Here is a 17,533-nt window from a genome sequence, read left to right as displayed (position 1 = left end):
GATCATACAGAATGTCAGGAATGGGCTCAATCACCAGTTCTATCCAGAAACAGAATTCTCATTTTTGGATATGGCTAAAAATAGCAACCACTAAAATATTAACGTACAGATGGAAAACCCCCACTACTTCCTGTAAGTATTGCCTACAAAGCATTTCAGAGGCATAGTTGGATATTACAAAGGGAAGTCCAGTCTCAGTAAGAAACATACAAATTCTAATTTAAATGTTACACAGGTACAATCTTATCATCTGGAACATGAATTCTAGCCTTAACGACTCAGTACAAGACATCAAAATCATCCAATTTCCAACCTGGGCCATCCCTAGCCCATTCCTTTACCTTTGTGATTTGTGGCTCCTATTCATCACCCATCTCCATTCATATGGAAATCTAGCAAGCCAGGTATTTCCATGGGCTCTGTACTGCAGCAGCAAGAGACAGGAAACCAATTTTCTGTGTCACCAGAGAATAGCAACTCAATGCTTTCCATGACATCTCATTTTGGTGGATTTTAATCTTGTCCCTGAGAGACAGGAGCTGTTGCAACCACTGCTGGTTTGAGGCTCTTTTTTGCAACTCACAGATATATAATAAGCAGAAGTTCAGTGGGGAGAAAGAAAACAAGATTTTTGCATGGTGGAAGTGGTGCTTCAGAAAAAGCTTCCACAACTCCAGTGAGACAAAAACAGAGAATAAAAGAGAAAAGGTAATTTTTTTTTTATCAAACATTGCAACCAGAATAACACCCTCTTCCTCCATGCCACCCTTGCCCAGCCAGAGCCAGTCAGATGCCTCAGTATTTTTTTCTGGTCTAAGCCAAGATTCAGATCTGAGGCTCCCAGGGGCACAGCATTGTACAGAGATAAGCCAGCTGTATAAAAACCTGGAGTTAAGTCAACAGAGTTCAGTGAGCATTGAGAGAGTGAGCAGCAGAGGGGATTTACCTAGAAATGGAGCATCTGTGAACCGCCAGTTGTTCATAGGGACTAATGGACTTGCCTTGCTCCCCAGGTATTTTTACTTCAAAGGTACATTAAAATGCTTAGAAAACTCTGTCTTGATACTACAACAAACAGCCCTACAACGACTTTGACAAACCAACCCCTAATGCAAATGAGAAAGCAACTGGGATTTTTCTTGTACAGCCATTCTGTGTTCTGCCCTTTGCTCTGGCCCAGCCAGTTAGAGACAGAGCCTCTCTGGGCACAAAACCCCCAAGATCCCAGATCATAAGACATAAAAACATTTCTGTGCACTGATTGCCTCCTTACAATAACCTCATTATCACAGCTGTCAGTCACCAGGACAAACCAGTCACCAGCATGAGAACCACTGATAAGGGATGCTCACCCTGAAATGCACTTGCAGCCTGGAACAACACAAGGGATGGCAGCTTTAGCACCACAACAGGCTCCTCCAGGCCAAAGCAGCAGGAGGTGTCCTGTCCCTCCACTGCAAGGGACTGGAGGGGTCACCTAAAGAGATTCCCTTCGGCTCAGTCACACCATGGGGCTGGCTCAGTGTGGAATTGTTCAGCCCCTTCAATTCCACACTGAGCCAGCACTCACATGGAGATAATTGTTTATATCTTCCAGATTTATATCCCACATCGGTGATGTCCTGTGATCAGGCTGGAAAATGTAAGGGCCTTTTTTCTTACAGATTTCCCAGCACATATATCTTGTATCCACGTGCTATCCTGTCTTAAGTGGCTATCCAAAAGCACCATCATTAATCGTTCACCTGGCACATGATCTTTCTATTTTATCCAAATCCTTGATGTACTGATAAGGGGTGGCTGCAGTCCTGACCATGACAATATAAGGCTGGATCACTCGTATCCAGTTCTGATCTCAATATTCCTTAGCCACTGCTCAATACTGTAGTGCTACAGTGAGAATTTAATCATGATTTATAAACCTGAGTAAGTAAAATGTTTTTATCAAATTTCAGAAAAATGCTGCTAACATTTTAAAGTCAGCAAAAAATCTTTCCCAAGGCAGGAACTTTAAAAAACTTACCCTGATCATACATTGCCTGAGCCAGACACTTTAACAGATGGACTCAAAGAGCTTTTTTAATATTGGCTAATAATAAGTGCAAATGTTCACAATGACAAATGCAATGTATTTTTAGTCTGTATTGGGACAGTAGCCTGGTCTTCATCAGCACTTTTTGTCAAACTTTACTTTTTGACACAAACCCCACCTGTAAGCCTGAATATACAGGCACACGATCACAAGCTCTTTCCAGCACCACATTCCTGTTTCACAGTAAGGTCTGTAAACACTCACACTGCTCTGCCTGCCAGCCAGGTGTGTCTCTGCTTCCATCTTGTCTTATTTCTCTCCCAGCACTCAAGAATGTACTTATAACTGGGATTGCTCAGTGACTGTAGCTCAGTTAACCTGGAATTATCCTGTGTAAATCAACTCAGCATCAGGCTTTGCAGCTGAAATGAATGGATTAACTCATGATACAGTTAAGTAGGAGGAACAGGCTCTGTACTACAAACATCACAAATGCAAATCTCTTTCATAAAGTCAATTCTTTTGTTGTTATTTTTCAGAGTATAAACTGGCCAGTAGTGAGGAGGGAAGGGGTGGCTGTGAGCCATCTGTCCTCAGCAGCACATGTACAGTGTCCCAGTCACCTTCTACCCTTGCTGTGTCTTTAATTCCCAGCTCAATACCTGGGGCACAGCTACACCAACACCTCCAAAATCCAGCACTGTGAACCGCCCTTGCCATGCTGTGAACCCTGGCTGCAAGCAATGCAAATATTTTGAATTGGATTCCTGTGGCCTTTTCCCTGGGTGACACACAAGTCTTAATGGTTCCCAAAAGAACACTGTGGTAAACATAAACTGTGATAAGTTTGACAAATGCCAGCTGACGTAAAATGGGCCCATTGTGTGTGTTTAACTGGAAGCAGTCAGAAACTCACATCTCGAGTTTGTGGTTTCTTCTGGGATCATTGCAATAGTTTCTACATATCACAAGTTTATTGCAGTAGAGGGTCATTTTTAGATAGAGAGCACCAGAAAGGATATGAGGAAACCTGGGTTTATTGCAGAGGGAGCCTGCACAGGTGGCTCAATGCTGCTCACCTGCAATGCTGCTGTTTTGAGAACAAACAGCTGCACTCATTTCCCAAGGGGCCCAGGAGAAGCTTTCCTCACTCACCGACTTTTTGGAGGTGCTGTTGTGTGCTGCAGGGCAGACACCGAACAAGGAAGAAAGCGCCACGGTAACGCAGCTAGGATACCATCAGTGTACTTTCCTAACACCTGCATGAAAGGAAAGAGTGGCCACTGCCGTTTCACTGCAAAGAAATCTGACAGAGAGAGGCTGTGCCTTTAAAGGTGGTCAGACACCTACTTCCCACCATTTAATTGCTTCTGTTCCATATTTGTGTGATAAAGCTCAAAGAAACACAGGCTTTGCTGAACAGCAGGAATACAGCCTAGGTGGTCTCCAGCCCTAAAACTACTTTCAAGTGACTTCTCCAAGCTCAGACAAGAAAAGTGATAAAGTCAGGACTTGGATGCTTCTTTCCCCATTCTTGCAATGCCACCCCCAGGATTCAGTGCAGTACCCTGCTAGGATGGATGGTGCACAGGACTGGAATTACTCTCATACTGGAAACATTTTCCTCAAATATTTGGCTCCACTCCTTCCCTTCTCCCTGAGCAATGGGCAAGGGTGGGGTGAGAGTATTTCACAATTAATTTTCTGCCATGGAAGAGAGGATGCATTTCCTTCTTCATCTGTGCTTTTGTTCACTGGTGCTCAGACAAATGTCTGAGCCCTGGGCAGCAACCTGGAGTGACAGCAATGCTCTGGCTCCCAGCAGACTGGACACAGCTATTTGTGAGGCTGCCTCACTGGATCAATTGTCTCTCCTTCCCAAGTAATGCAGTCATTTTATCATTAAATCACTATTAATATCAAAACTGGAAGTCTCCCCAAGCCCTGAATAAAGTCCATCACAGAGCTCCCCAGCTGAAACCAATATTCCAGCTGCTGTGCTGCTCCTGGGAAAAGCAATGTGTTTTTTTTTGACATACAACTATGCTAAAAGAAGCTGGACACCAGATAAAGGCAGCCCACAATGACTAAGTGAGCAACAGCACTTTTGCTCAAGCCTGGTCTTAAAGCTACTGCCATCAGCAGCAAGCCTTTATTTCAATAGAGATACATTTGGCTGCTAGGACCCTCAAAACCCTCATTCAGTTATACTCACTCGTGTTGGGCCCCAGCTACACTTCATGAACATGTTGCTATAATCTCCCTGTTAGGTGCTGTTGTGCCCTGCCTGGGGACAGTGTTGATCCCATGAGTGCCTCCAGGCAGGTCAAGGCTTCCCAGGGCCAGGACACAAGTTGGAAACTTTGGGTGCCCTTCATCCACCAAGCTTAAAGGGGGACAGGACAGGAAGTGTGTCCTACCAGACTGCTCTGCTCCTATACCTTCCCAAATGCTGCCAGCCCCTCCTTGCCAGGAAAAAGTTTTATCTCCCAGGCTCACAGAGAATAAATTCTGCATTTTGGCACTTTCATGCACCTGTGAGTAGCAACTGATACAAAGTAAATGCTTCAGACACATGGCTGAGTGGCAGCTCTGCCAGGAGAGGTTGCATTTGTACCTGTCCTGCAGACACAACTGCTCTGCCTGGAAACAGCATGGATGCTGCAGGTGTGGTTTAAGGCTTCATGCAAGTCTTGGGTGAAAAATCCCCTTCACCCCAGAGATAAACCTGCCCTCCTCTTCCATCCCCTTTGCAGAGCTGGCCCTGACCAGACTTCCATATCCATCTTCCAGGTCTTTTCACTTCTCCCATGCTTTAATTGCTTCTGTTTTACATCTGGCTGACCAAAACTCAAGAGAAACAAGTTCAAAGGCTTTCTCAAATCACAGTATAACAGTAGGTGGTCCCCCTATGGCAATCACACATCTTACAATTAGGAAAAAGAAAAATGAAGGAAATAATTGCAGTGTCTGCACAGGGCCCCTGCTGTCAGTTATCCCTGATGTCTGCTCCCTGTTTCCTTCCTGGTGGCTCAGCCCCAGGCAGGCAGAGGCAGCACCGACAGCCCAGGGATGGATCAGCACCATCAGTCACTCCTATCTGGTGTCCAGCATGACTGAAGATTGCCTTCAGCTCCCTCAATACAGACATTTAATGCCACTCCAAAACATCAAAGTATTCAAGGCATTGACACGGATGCGACACAGCCCCTCCAGGAGCCCACACGCAGCACCACAAACGGTAGGCACAGGCACCCAGGAGAGAGGGTGAGAAGAGCCACAGCCTCCATGGGGGCCTGGCTCCTCATCTCATGTGTTGAGATGTGAACACCAATTCACCACCCAGCTGCAGTTTGCTGGGCTTCTTAGGCTGCCCGTGTGGCTGGAGCTAAAGGTACTCCAGTCAGAGCCATCAGCCTTTCTATCACCTGAGCACCCTGAGCTGTGTGACCAATCCTCCCCTCAGCCCCTTCTGCAAAGTGCAACTGCCTTTCTCCACCCCAAACTCAGAGGAATGCACAAAACCCAGGGGATTGTCCTTTGAGGCTGCAGACAGTGCAGGGACTCACCTGGGAACACCCCTGAACACCCCAAAGGCTACACATGCTCCTCTCAAGACAGTTATTGGATTACTGCTTCTGGCTCAATGCTTTGTGCTTTAGGCTCTGCCAGACGGCTTTAATCAGCTGGTAATGTGACACTTCCTTCTATAAAGACCTGAGATCTACTTCCTTGGCAGCTTGCCTTTTCCTCCAGAAGGTCAGCCTGCATCCCTGATTTCTCACGTGTTGTGACAGAGAGATGAAGGAAAAAAATAAAATTATCAAGGCAGTTGTAATTTCCATGTAAACCTGACAGGACATCCTGCTCAAAAAGGATATCTCAAGGAGCTCTTGAGGCTGGTTCATTTCAGCTTCAGACAGCAGGAAAGGCTGAGCTCAAAACTCCTGACTTACTCCAAATTCCCACTGGGTTTAAGTGCTTGACGTGATTAAGGGATGAGAAGTGAATCTCAGAAGAAATCAGAGGTGACACAACAAACCGTGGATACAAATTTGAGCAGAAATGCCCTGCAAAAGAGATGTTATCTACTAGTTCAGAAAGTTTACTGAATAACCTACCTTGTGAGATTTCTGGAGACAGGAGTGGTGCTCAGATCTGGTGCTTAAATCCTAACTGCCCTGAAAGCTGCCCTCCAATCCTTACTTCTTTTACTTTATATGTAGTTTTCTTGTCCAACTCCCATCTTTTATCACTCTCCACTCTTTTGCTAAGCCACATTTAGCTAGCAATGTCAAAAAATGTCAAAGGAAAAAAGCCAGCCAAGGTGGTTCCTCCATAGCCGTATGTGATCGTCACTTTCAAAAGTGCTGCAAAACATCCTGAGTGAAATATTTAATCAGGCTAAAAACTTGGGACCGATCCCACCTGGATGCACTGGTACCTTGCTTGGAGAAGGAGCTGGAAGCACCTCCTGCCCCTCTTTTTACCCAGCAGACAACAGGATGAAAATTTCTGGACAGTCTCTTATTCTGCATGTGACCATGGCAAAGCCAGTCTTGTTATTGCTAGCATGCAAACTTTGTTGTCACTGTTTGCTATAAAAAAGCTTTAGTTGGGCATGAATGAAAGGCAATGACTAAAACATTGTATGAAATTGATTTAATAAGGTTCAATGATTGAAACAGGAAAGATTTTCCTTGACAAATTGTTACAGGCCAGATTCAGCCTTCTGTGACCAGCTCTGCTGTCAGCCTAATTGAAATTTGTGCAGTAAAGGGGCAACAGCCTTTGCTCTCAATTAACTCTGAAGAAAAGTAGAAATCTTTTCAATCCTTCTGAATTATCAGCCCTTCTTTAATCTGTTTGGGTTGTTGGTTTTTTTTGTTTTTTTTTTTTTTCTCTGTCTTTATACAGCTATTAAGAATATTTGGGGATACCACAATTCACAACTGTAATTTAGGACCATGTATTAAATTGCTTTAAAAGCTAGGGTTAGAGAACAGGGGGAAAATGGTATTTTATTTTGAGGAAGGAGGCAACAATCTGCAACAAATACCCACTTGTAAGGGCTGCATCTAGTCCCAGCTCATCCTGTCACAGACTTCTGGCTGCAGATTGATTTGGATGTACCAAGTTACAGATATAAAAAATCCAATTCTGCAACTCTTGATTATGCTGACCAGCACATCCTTTGGAATTACTCCTTAAGGCTTAACTGAACTTCGTTTGTGGGGAAAAATAACACCTCATGGTAAATGAGTCCTTGAATCCGGATACAACAAAATTTGGGAGCGACCACACCTTGGATTAGGTCTGTTTCATTCGAGCTAAAGGCCACACTCCCAGGTATGTCTGGGCACGCTGGTGACCCCTGCTCGCCCTGAAAGCAGCAATGTGTGTGTTGTTACCCAGACGAGGATCCCGACATCTTGAGCAAGCAGGAGGCATTATTTGGGCTCCTGGGAGGAGCAGCCACTGAAGCTGCAGACGACTAAAAGTGAGAATCTCCTTCTCAGGAAAATATCCTTATTAATAAAACAGTAGGGAATGTGGAAAAGCAGATTGATCTCAGAGTAAAATGTTTCTTTGGGAGCTCCCCAAGGAGTCAGTAGCAGCTTGTTATGGAACTGACAAGGCTTTTACTGTTGAAGCTACGTGAATGAGAAATATTTCAGTGTTAGGAGCAGCGAATAGAGGCACAAAGTAGTAAAGCTGGGCAAGCAGAACCAGGGCAAGCAGAACCAGTGCCTTGAATAACAAAACTCACAGCTACTGGAAACCCTCCTGAAAGGTTCTGAGTATGAAACAATCCATGACCTAATTAGGTGGCACTGTTGCTGAAAAACGGAGGAAGGAACAGAAAGAAAGCAGGGGGAAGATTAAAGTGAGAGAGACAGAGAGTCCTTAATACTCAGGAGATGAGTCCAAGCTGGAGCTGGCCAACCCTGACGCTTTATTTAACACACACAAACACTCCAGGAGGGAGGAGGGAGGCACAGACGAAAGGAGACTTGCTCTGTGCTTAAGGGAAGTCTCCTCATGGAGCACATTTTACACACTGAGATGAATGAGGGAAACAGACAGGAAACACCACAATATGTTGGGATCTGGAATTAACTAATATCCATGCTGGTTTCTGCTACGAAAATACCACATTTTTATCCAAGGGGAAAAACTGGGTTAGGAATCCCCAAGCAGACTTGTAGGAAACAAGTATTACAGTGAACTGGGCCACAACATGATAAGGATGTGATCTATTCTGCATCTTTCCCATGATAATTCCCATCAGCCATGGCAGAAGCACAGTTCAGAGGCCAGCTGGCACCTCTGAGCCAGGCAGAGCACAGTTCATGTGCACAGGTTACTTGGGTGACACAAAGCGGCTCTCTGCAGGAACAGGCTCAGCAATGCCAAGGCTACACTTAGTGAGACCCTTGAGACCATCACACGAGGCTGCAGGGGAGTAATCAGAAATATCCATATGGATACTGCTGTGGAGTGCACAGCCTTTTCCAAGGCAGGAGGAAATCCAAAGCATCTAATCAATAGCAGACTATACCCAAGGAGTTCACCACACAGCACCCCAACCACCACCTGCCCAAGGGAGCACAGGACTCACCCCTCACTCAGCAGGGCTGTCAGATTCTTTCTGAAAAAATGACAGGCCAGACTCTTAATTAGAGTGCACAGTCCCCATGCTGACTTCAGTGAGCCCTGCTGATTTAAATGGCAAGGTTCTGGTATCTCCCATGTGATACTGGAAGTGGAGAAGAGCGGGGCCAGCCAAATCCTTGTCACCTCTCAGCCCGAGAGGTCCCTGGTTCTGTCACAGCTGGCTTCCCACAGACACTGCTGTGAGCAGCTCTGGGCCAAGGAGAGCTGATGAGGTGCAGCAGCCTCATCTGGCTGCCAGTCAAGTATGACAGCCTGCACGTGAACTACACACTCATTCCAACAGGGAACCAAAGCTACAGGGATTTGGCCTGAGCATCAGATGTGCGACGTCTTTGAACTAAGTTCCTTTAAACTCACAGTCCCCCCACAGAAAGCATTTGTACAACTGCCTGATCAAAAAGCATCGATAAATTGAGTCGTGACTTCCCTACCTCTCACTGCAGTGTTCACTATTCCCAAAGGATCAGGTCTGAATCCTTCACTCACTGTACTCTGTAACTAATCTGCTTCATCCCCACATCAGCAGCTGCTGTTAAGTGCCGCTGTTTTGGGGTGGGTGGCACAGAGGGTCCCTGTCCCTGGCTGAAGGACAAGCAGACACTCAGCTCCCTGGCAGCAGCCTGAGTTACCACCCAGCACTGATGGGAGCTGTGTTACTCGGGATACAGCTTCAGACAGCTGAGCTGTGAGAGAACTGCACGTGAGGAGCTGTGCCACTGCCCTGGCCTTTCCCTAGAGAAATCCAGGCACCACTGCAGGGAGCTGGGCCAGCCCAGCACTCTGCTGTGCTGTGAGTCCCACAGCTCTACCCTGACAGGTACCTCACAGGAATGTGCTTCTTAACAGGATGTGCCACCGTCTGTGCACAGCTGTGCCCCAAAATGCTTCAACCAGGAGCGCAGACATCCCTGCAGCCACTGCAGTTTGCATCAAAGGCACAGGGAGAGGTTGCCATGAGCACCGAAGCAGCCAGTAATGCCCACCCACCCCAGCACAGCCCACGCAGGGACATCACATGCCAGGGAGAAAGGCTCTGTGTGGGCTCCCTCTCAGGGCTCAGGGAGACCAGCTCCTTCCCTGAGGCCACACTGAGGCTGTGACAGAGGCTAGAGATGGATGCAGACACTCCTATCCTAAACCAGCCATATAACCACAATCATATCCTCTCCTCTGATTTGGGATAAATCTCCAGGTTTTCCACAATCACGTCTTACTCCACTAAAAGCAAACACAAACATTTCAGAAAGCAGAAAATCTTGGTGAGAACAAAACCTCACAGTACATTCCAGTTCTGCCTAGACAAAATAGACACCTTAGAAAACATGGAACAGCTCAGCTCAGTTTTTCTCTTCAGGCCTGCTTCATCACAGTCTCTGCCTCCAGCGCCCAAGGAGCGGGAATGGCTCCCTGTGCACTGCAGGGCTCCTGTTGCATCAGCCGTGCAGGGGGAGATGAGCCGAGCCCAGGCGCTGTCCCTGCTCTGCTGCAGGTACCACTGCGCACAAAGCCACGGGCTCACCCTGAAAACAACAGCCTGACAAAGGGGGAAGGGTCAGGCTCTGCTTTCCCAATCTCTCAGCTCCTTCAGTCCCATACCACTCAGTTAATGGCTAGTTAAAGCAGCTCCACACTAACTGAAAGCAGGCTTCTGTATATTTTAACTCTGCGGTTTAGCCCGATTTTTATCCCTGAACTACAGCACGCTTAACAAAGATGACTTCAGAGGGAAGAAAACATTCGTTAATTTAAAATTGTACTTACTGAGAGTGACTGTGAAAGTCTCTACGGGAACAGCAGTGTCTCTAAAGCCCGTCTCGGCAGCAGCAAAGTTTTCTCTCTTGCCTCGCACAAGTGGGATGTGAAGCCAGACTTGGGACACGCTCCGTGTCTGTGCTGATGCGGGCTCTCAACTGTGTAGCGTTGCCAAGACACCCGGGGCAGACTCCAAAGCTTCCAGATCTCGCCCTGGCCAAGGCATTCCTAATCAAATGCTCCTTTCAGCACAGCCACGGGCATCACACAGGGCTGGGAACAGCGTGGTTTTCTTTGATTCAGGTAAAGATAAACTTCCATTAAGTGCTCTCATCAGTTTGAAATATTGCTTATTAGCGAAACATTTTCTATCTGGAATTGTAACCGATGTTAAAAACTATGTTAATTTTTTAAAAAATAAATAAACTTTCTGCCTCACCCCCCTGCTTTGAGCTGCTCCGAGATCTCAGAAACAATGGCAGGATTGAAGTCTGCCCCCAGGTTTCATGCTAAAATCTGCAGTGGAATCAGTTATTTCTGAACAACTGTAAGAATCCTCTATGCCAAAACGCCATAATCTACAGGTAAATGATTCTTGATAGAAACATGGAATTCATAAAATCAACTACTGCAGCAACACACAATTAAACTTTTGCATTATGACAACAGGACAGTCAGCTCTCACGGTGCCAAGGTTTTTCTCAAAGATATCACAGTCCAAAATACAAGACGTGTATAGTTTCAGAGAGCGAGAAACAGATAAGAGGAAGACAAAAATCTCAAGTTCAGCAGAAGTCAAACTTGTCTATCTGAAATCTCTCTGCTACCTCTCAAATCAGTATTACAGGTGGTCGGTAATACTCAGAGTATTACAGGAATATTTTGGGCTCTCACCCTCTTGAATTTGTTGTCCCTTCATAACGTGTTAATTGTGTTAATGGCTATTCTGTATCTTAGTGGTGACTGAGATGGAAAAGGTTCACAGAGCTCACGGAAGCCTGTGAAAACCAGAAGAGGTGAACAGACATTTAAGAATCCCATTTTCCAGTTACAGCTGATGCTAAATGCACTCCAGCTTCCTTGTTCAACATTAATATGTGTTCTACAGGTAAGTCGACTACAATAAGAATGTTTACATTATAGAAGTCAGATCAAAGCATTTAAAAATTTTCAGTATGACTGATCTGACATTTTTTTTCCTTTTTTCTCTATTGCTCACAAACAGGTCTGAAAATTACTTCTTGAGTTAGGGTATAAAACATTTTTCAGTATCTTTCAAATTTGAATGGTATAGAAAACACACCTCCTGCCCTTTTCTATAATTTAATCATAAACTAGACCAACTTCTAAAATTCAGATTTCTGCAACAACAGAAATTTGTGAATGTCAGATTTTGCTGATAGGGGCTGCTCAAAGTGGAAAGGATCAAACATTCCCAATATTTAACTTTTCAGGGAGGATATACTTTAATCTTCTTCTTTCCTCCTACAGTTGCCATTATGGGTGTGTAAGTAACTTAAAATGAACTCTTTGTACAAGACCACGTGTAGTATGGCTGGAGTAAACCAGTTAAATGTCCCCTCCCCGAAGGGCCTCAGTTCCTGACTTCAAATAATAGGGTTGTAAAGGAGAGTGGGAAGCAAAAGGAGACAATGAGGTCAAGAAAGTACCACGGGAAGGTAATTCTGGTTTTGCATCTGAGTTTTTACACTTCGCTGTACTCCCAGACACATTCTGGAAGAAGAATAAACTGCTCTTCCACCAGCTCCTGGCACTGCATTTACACTGAGCCCTGGAGCGTTCTGCCTCCAACCAGCTCCATCACTCAGCCTGAAAGAGACTAAGCGTGAACAGTTCTGCCAAAAGGATGATCCTCTGTTAATGGAACTAGTTCTGGACACCCCAGGGAGTGAGGCACCTGAGACAGCTTGTGCTCTGTACACACAGATGCTGAAGGCACATCACTCTCAAGCTGCAAGGCTCTGTTTCTAGGTCAAATCACTGCACCTTTGGGCCTGATGGCCGTGAAATTTAGGAATACAGAGCCAAGGGCTCAGGGCAGAGGGTGAATACAGTTCTCAGCAGAGTTAGGACGTCCTGGGATATGCACTGAGAGGGAAGGGCTCCACACATCACAGCAAAGACTGGCAAATAATACACTTAAACAAACCAAGCATGTTTAAAAATGTATCTCTCCCATTACAATTTCCATGAATTTTTCAGAAGGTCTAAGAAGGTCTAATTCTGAAAAGGTAAATTAACTCCTTATCTGTTCACACTTAAAGCTTTTTAAAAAGCAGGCCTGAAGTCAGGAATAAATTCAGCAGGCAGCAATGTCTTGACCTTACATAGGAATATTTGCTCAATAAAACTACGGTTTTATCAGACTGTTTCCTTTTGTTTCCTTTCTGGTGGGTAATGGAAGGTACACCCACCACTTCACTTTGACGTGTGTAACCCAGAAAAGCCTCAGCTCGCTGTAAAAACACCAAGTGATACGTTTCTTTGTTAGAAGATGCCTCGGGGCTCTTGTCGCATTCTTCTAAACACTTCAGGAAAAACGAAATGCATTGTTAACAGCTAGTAGAAAAGCACTACACATTAGTCATTCTTCTCCCGAATGGAAAAGAACAATTTCTCATGAAATATCGTTCCCATTATATTCCTGGACTGCTTTGCTGGGTAGTTGCCCTGTCTTTCACAAGCCTCAGGCTGAAAATAGGGGTTCTGAAAGAGAAATTTTGATACTCCTGGAAGGAATTAAAGGGAAATGTGAAAGTTTTCACTAAAATAATTTTGTAAAGACTGGTGCCAATCAGTTTCTTGAAGTGTTCTTAAATATTAAACAAATAAAAGTCAAGTCAAAACGAAAAACTGAAACTTCTACTCTTGAAAGACATCAAAATGAGAAACTCTGAAATTCACAAATAATTTCCTTTTTCCTGAGCCAAAACGTTGTCAAAATCAGCATTTTATGGACATTTCAACTCTGAGAGGAAACAGCTTTACCACTGAATTTGGCACAGCCAGCATCTCAGCCAGAAATGCCAATGCCAAAAGAGAAGAGGCAAGACGCACAGGGAAGCAGCAGAGGCAGCCGGAGGAGCAGAGCTGCGGGAGCAGTGTCTGTGTGTCCAGGGCTCCTCCACTGCCCTGGGCCAGCTCCGTGCCCGCTCCTGGCACAGCAGCGTGGCCGTGGCACCGCTGTCCTGTCCCCAGCTGCTCTTTTGGGCGGCTCTGCAGAGCCTGGGGATCCCTATTGCTATATGGAACAGGTATCATTCGCGCCATTTTTTGCATGATATATATATATATGTGAAAAATGCATATTATATGGCTCTACGCAGATATTTACTATATGTATTATGCTAGGTTGGAAAGTTATGCTGTAGTAACATTTTAATAATATAGTAAAATGTAGTTTTGTAATTGAAATTAAGCTTTAGTAGTTAAAATAGAAAATATGTGTGTGTGGTATTCTTTTTGCTCAAGAGAAGGAGAAGATAATCAAGAAATTCTTCACACAGAGATAACAATTACAAAAACCCCTAAATCTTCCAGAGGAGAGGAATTTATGGCTTTCTTTATCAACAAAAAACCGAACTTCTCCAAACTCGACTTAGACTTCAAAGCGCCTGGGATTAACAGGAATTCCTCAACAAGTACCGGACGAATTTCTTGTTTTAAATAAAAATATGCATATTCATGAAGTGATTTGTGTATGCAACAGGTTACCCCTCTTTTATCGGGGTCCTTCTCCTGGCTCACTTTTGTCCAGAGAGGGGTACCCAGCCCCTCTGAGGGGTACAGCAAAAGGCTGTAACTTTTTTGCTGTTATTGTCTCTTTAATTGTCCTAACTCTAATTGTTTAATCTTTATTACCATACTTGTATAAATTTTTTTTCCATTTTATTTTTAGTAAACTTTTATAAATTTTTAAAACAAGTGATTGGCGTTTATTACATCCATATAATATTAAATAGTTGTTAGAATGTACCCTTTGGCATTAGAAGCCTCCCCTTCTCAGAAAAAACAGGTGTGTGTTGAAACCTGATTTACAAGCAAGGGGATGTGGCTGCCAGGAGATGGGCCTTATCTGAGGTGATATGGAGACACCAGGCGCTGATCACCATCAGGATCATCCCCCTGGGCCGATACATGTGAATACTCTGTTCCCCTAAATTTCATCAAGAGTTTCCACGACACCAGACTTTGAATTTCTCTACCTTGTCGCGAGAAGGAAATCTCATCAACTTGTGGGACTTTAAATGAAACAAAGGACTGAATGCCGAAATCCTGGCTTCAGGCAGAATTTTCCCTATAAAAATGGCTTGTACCAGGATGGTGGTGTGGGGGCATGGAGTGAAACCTCTGCTGAGGCTGATCTCTGTGTCTTGCACCCAGCGCCGATCCCGGGCTCGGCACTGTCCTTTTCCGCGTGGCTGGCTAAGTTAGATCTCTATTCTAAAATAAATTCTTTTATTTTTTTTTTTAATTTGGCTGGATCATTTTTCATTTATAACACTCTGCAATCAGCTACTCCCGCCTGGCCAGGGCTGCTGGCCCTCAGGCTGCTTTTGTGGCCCAGCATTGTCCGGCAGAAAGGCTGCAGCTGCTCCTCCATGCCTGTCAGAGCACTCCAGGGCTGCTCTGCAGCAGAACCGCGGCTATTTGTCTGCTGCCTTAGCTGCTTCCGAGCAGGGCACACAAAGACGCGGATAAATGGCAATTAAATCAACCACAAAGGCTTGTGTTAACTACTGGTAACTAAGAAGCCACCTTGATCCCTCTCTGCATCTCAGATATTCACCACATGACACCGAGGCCCCAGCGCACAAAGACTTTTCAATTTCGGATTAAACGTGTTGCATTGGAAATAGCTCTGGTAAGCCCCAGCAGCAGATTACAGCTGGCAAAGAGGGACAAATGAATGGCTGAGGGAAGACAGTGGGGATAAGCATTTGCACTGGAAGAAGGGGTGTAACCAAACCCACTATTTTAAAAAAAAGTTTTATCACCTTCCCATGTTTCTGGCTCCTGCAAACTGCCTGGAGGAGACAGAAATTCTGTGGACTGGCTGTTTTAACAAAGCCTGATTCCACTTGCTGGAGTTCCGGTTCTTTAGGATCAAAATCTGAAAAAAAAAAAAATCCCAGTCCTTGGGCGACTTAACCAAAACCTGCACCAGTAAGAATGAGACTGAGCCCCAGCATAACTGGAGAGGGTGACCCAGGGCACGGTGTGAGCCCTCTCCAAAAGCACATGTTGGAAGCTGCAGTTTTTCATAGGAAGACTTTATTTGTTTCCAGCTTGCATGATTGCTTCTGAAAGCATGGCTTCCTCCTTTCAGGACTTTCCTGCAGAAAATTTTGCGCGTTGCTCTCCAGATGATTCACATTTAGTCTTAGAGACTATTTTTAGCTGCTTTTATTTCAGCACACGTTCTTGGAGAGCCCCTGCTATTTATGTGGTTGACATTTCCCTCCCCTTGGCTCCTCTAGGGAGAAGCTCCACGAGGCACTTTTTGGGAGCAGAGCCTGCACATCATTCCTCCTTTCGTGTGTTCCACACAGCAAAGCTAGAGCACTCCTGAGATTGGCAGCAGCAGTTTTTATCACCATGAAGACAGATAATGGAAAGCAAACAAGCCAAGGAAAATCAAACACACTCCAGCTCCTCAGAATGTTTGCAAGGCCATTCTCAGGCTGGTTTGGGCAAAGGTCTGATGATCTGGACACTGAAGGCGTAATCATGCAGCAAATACAGAGGCAGTTTCGTACAACTGAGCAATAAAAAACATGAGAAAATTGCTGCAATATGTCTGGGGTAAACCTGACACCAGGACATGACCCCCTTTGTTAGGGTCACACAGCTTTGAAAGAATGGAAGATATTAAATTATCAGTGGGTCTGCAGCCAACATCAAGGTAGGTGTACATATGCTGTTTGAGCTGGACACTGATGTCGTAGGAATCGGTTTTATAGTGTTGACACAGATATTATGGGATATAGCTAGCAACAACCCAAATCACACGCACCTAAATAATGTTTCCAGCCCAAGAGGCAGCTCTGCAAGTGGGAAACTGCCTTGTATTAGCTTTCACTGATTTCTTTCACATATGGGAATAGTGCTGAAGTATGAAATCATTTTTACACTGGTAAAGTCCCACGGATGACGGTCTGTCTTGCTTTAATGAAACTCATAAAAAAGGCAATTGTTATGACACACTAAAGATTAACATTGTAAAGTTTCTGCTGTTCTTCCAAGTGTGGTTAAAATTTTTGAATGAGTATAAATTTTTGGCTGGATAGAATTTGGATTCATGCATGCACACACACAGTCAGGACACATCACAAACATCGGGAAACCCAACTAAACCAGAAGGGAATGAGCTGGGGGCAGAGGTGAAAAGCAATTTCAAGGTGCACATGTTAAGCAATTGTAATTTTTATCTTTGCTGTCTTCCCTGGTTTACAAGTCAATCTCTACCACGGAGACATTCAGCACACTCTAATATACAACCCCATCTTTTAAGAGCATCCTGTATATTGATCCCCAAAGTATGGCTCAAGCTCATTATCTTATAATCTGCTAGGTTAGGAAGAGCTCCTGGGGAGCCAACATATGGATGTACTGTGAGCACATTATCAGCAGCTCAGCCCATTGCATTGAGCAGTGGAGCTGGGCACACTCTTTCCTTGTGGCCAATATGGTAATAATTAGGGCTGCTCTGTGGTTCAGTAGACTAAAAGATTTGACAGATTTGATTTATCCCAGGAGTAATTCAAAGAAGATGGAGGAGTTACACCAGGAGTCATGGCCCACTATGCTCTTCTCCTTGAAACTCCTGCTTGAAAATATTAGTTATTTGCACACTGAAGTCTGGGCTACTAAATAATAATTAGACAGCTACATGGGAAAGAATTACCTGATTGTGAGATGATTAATTAGTATGCTGTCAGATATGATTATCCTGGATCTAGGGAATATACCACATTTGTTCTTTGCTCCTTACAAGATGATGATGGCAACATAAAGCACTTCTGCCCTGAATCCCTGAATGAAGAGCAC

General features: G+C 44.7%; 1 protein-coding gene across 3 annotated transcripts in view; it reads right to left on the bottom strand.

Annotated features, from left to right (window-relative positions):
- RAB11FIP4 (RAB11 family interacting protein 4) overlaps positions 1-17,533 on the bottom strand; it is a 115,571-nt gene that overhangs the window by 35,751 nt on the left and 62,287 nt on the right. Inside the window, exon 1 of one of the 3 annotated variants that reach the window (XM_068209697.1) lies at positions 10,472-10,599. The exons of the other annotated variants lie outside the window; for them this stretch is intronic. The gene's annotated coding sequence lies outside the window, so the exon portion shown is untranslated. Of the gene's footprint in view, positions 1-10,471; positions 10,600-17,533 lie in introns of those variants that run through there. 3 annotated transcript variants of the gene reach the window in all.

The sequence above is a fragment of the Anomalospiza imberbis genome, chromosome 19, assembly GCF_031753505.1.
Source record: "Anomalospiza imberbis isolate Cuckoo-Finch-1a 21T00152 chromosome 19, ASM3175350v1, whole genome shotgun sequence".
Taxonomy (NCBI): domain Eukaryota; kingdom Metazoa; phylum Chordata; class Aves; order Passeriformes; family Viduidae; genus Anomalospiza; species Anomalospiza imberbis.
This window is presented reverse-complemented; position numbering and strand designations above follow the sequence as displayed.